This window comes from Mus caroli, unplaced genomic scaffold, assembly GCF_978045245.1.
Source record: "Mus caroli unplaced genomic scaffold, Mus_caroli_1 scaffold_25, whole genome shotgun sequence".
Classification (NCBI taxonomy): domain Eukaryota; kingdom Metazoa; phylum Chordata; class Mammalia; order Rodentia; family Muridae; genus Mus; species Mus caroli.
In genome coordinates this window covers 6,348,780-6,351,853 of record NW_028227280.1, presented here as the reverse complement: position 1 = coordinate 6,351,853, position 3,074 = coordinate 6,348,780, and positions in this window count along the sequence as shown.

The window sequence follows — 3,074 nt, the reverse complement described above, 5'->3', positions numbered from 1 at the left end:
ACGCACTGTGTAGTACATAGTATATGAGTGAGTTGCACTGAAAAACTTAGAATATAAGAAACGCACAGTGTAGTACATAGTATATGAGTGAGTTGCACTGAAAAACTTAGAATATAAGAAACGCACAGTGTAGTACATAGTATATGAGTGAGTTGCACTGAAAAACTTAGAATTTAAGAAACGCACAGTGTAGTACATAGTATATGAGTGAGTTGCACTGAAAAACTTAGAATTTACTGAAAAACCCGCATTACACGAAATGCACAGTGTAGTACATAGTATATGAGTGAGTTGCACTGAAAAACTTAGAATATAAGAAACGCACAGTGTAGTACATAGTATATGAGTGAGTTGCACTGAAAAACTTAGAATATAAGAAACGCACAGTGTAGTACATAGTATATGAGTGAGTTGCACTGAAAAACTTAGAATATAAAAAACGCACAGTGTAGTACATAGTATATGAGTGAGTTGCACTGAAAAACTTAGAATATAAGAAACGCACAGTGTAGTACATAGTATATGAGTGAGTTGCACTGAAAAACTTAGAATATAAGAAACGCACAGTGTAGTACATAGTATATGAGTGAGTTGCACTGAAAAACTTAGAATATAAGAAACACACAGTGTAGTACATAGTATATGAGTGAGTTGCGATGAAAAACTTAGAATATAAGAAACGCACAGTGTAGTACATAGTATATGAGTGAGTTGCACTGAAAAACTTAGAATATAAGAAACGCACAGTGTAGTACATAGTATATGAGTGAGTTGCACTGAAAAACTTAGAATTTAAGAAACGCACAGTGTAGTACATAGTATATGAGTGAGTTGCACTGAAAAACTTAGAATATAAGAAACGCACAGTGTAGTACATAGTATATGAGTGAGTTGCACTGAAAAACTTAGAATATAAGAAACGCACAGTGTAGTACATAGTATATGAGTGAGTTGCACTGAAAAACTTAGAATATAAGAAACGCACAGTGTAGGACATAGTATATGAGTGAGTTGCACTGAAAAACTTAGAATATAAGAAACGCACAGTGTAGTACATAGTATATGAGTGAGTTGCACTGAAAACTTAGAATATAAGAAACGCACAGTGTAGTACATAGTATATGAGTGAGTTGCACTGAAAAACTTAGAATATAAGAAACGCACAGTGTAGTACATAGTATATGAGTGAGTTGCACTGAAAAACTTAGAATATAAGAAACGCACAGTGTAGTACATAGTATATGAGTGAGTTGCACTGAAAAACTTAGAATTTAAGAAACGCACAGTGTAGTACATAGTATATGAGTGAGTTGCACTGAAAAACTTAGAATATAAGAAACGCACAGTGTAGTACAAAGTATATGAGTGAGTTGCACTGAAAAACTTAGAATATAAGAAACGACAGTGTAGTACATAGTATATGAGTGAGTTGCACTGAAAAACTTAGAATATAAGAAACACACAGTGTAGTACATAGTATATGAGTGAGTTGCACTGAAAAACTTAGAATTTACTGAAAAACCCGCATTACACGAAATGCACAGTGTAGTACATAGTATATGAGTGAGTTGCACTGAAAAACTTAGAATATAAGAAACGCACAGTGTAGTACATAGTATATGAGTGAGTTGCACTGAAAAACTTAGAATATAAGAAACGCACAGTGTAGTACATAGTATATGAGTGAGTTGCACTGAAAAACTTAGAATATAAGAAACGCACAGTGTAGTACATAGTATATGAGTGAGTTGCACTGAAAAACTTAGAATATAAGAAACGCACAGTGTAGTACATAGTATATGAGTGAGTTGCACTGAAAAACTTAGAATATAAGAAACGCACAGTGTAGTACATAGTATATGAGTGAGTTGCACTGAAAAATTTAGAATATAAGAAACGCACAGTGTAGTACATAGTATATGAGTGAGTTGCACTGAAAAACTTAGAATTTAGAGAAACGCACAGTGTAGTACATAGTATATGAGTGAGTTGCACTGAAAAACTTAGAATATAATAAACGCACAGTGTAGTACATAGTATATGAGTGAGTTGCACTGAAAAACTTAGAATATAAGAAACGCACAGTGTAGTACATAGTATATGAGTGAGTTGCACTGAAAAACTTAGAATTTACTGAAAAACCCGCATTACACGAAATGCACAGTGTAGTACATAGTATTTGAGTGAGTTGCACTGAAAAACTTAGAATATAAGAAACGCACAGTGTAGTACATAGTATATGAGTGAGTTGCACTGAAAAACTTAGAATATAAGAAACGCACAGTGTAGTACATAGTATATGAGTGAGTTGCACTGAAAAATTTAGAATATAAGAAACGCACAGTGTAGTACATAGTATATGAGTGAGTTGCACTGAAAAACTTAGAATTTAGAGAAACGCACAGTGTAGTACATAGTATATGAGTGAGTTGCACTGAAAAACTTAGAATATAATAAACGCACAGTGTAGTACATAGTATATGAGTGAGTTGCACTGAAAAACTTAGAATATAAGAAACGCACAGTGTAGTACATAGTATATGAGTGAGTTGCCCTGAAAAATTTAGAATATAAGAAACGCACAGTGTAGTACATAGTATATGAGTGAGTTGCACTGAAAAACTTAGAATTTAGAGAAACGCACAGTGTAGTACATAGTATATGAGTGAGTTGCACTGAAAAACTTAGAATATAAGAAACGCACAGTGTAGTACATAGTATATGAGTGAGTTGCACTGAAAAACTTAGAATATAAGAAACGCACAGTGTAGTACATAGTATATGAGTGAGTTGCACTGAAAAACTTAGAATTTAAGAAACGCACAGTGTAGTACATAGTATATGAGTGAGTTGCACTGAAAAACTTAGAATTTACTGAAAAACCCGCATTACACGAAATGCACAGTGTAGTACATAGTATATGAGTGAGTTGCACTGAAAAACTTGGAATATAAGAAACGCACAGTGTAGTACATAGTATATGAGTGAGTTGCACTGAAAAACTTAGAATATAAGAAACGCACAGTGTAGTACATAGTATATGAGTGAGTTGCACTGAAAAACTTAGAATATAA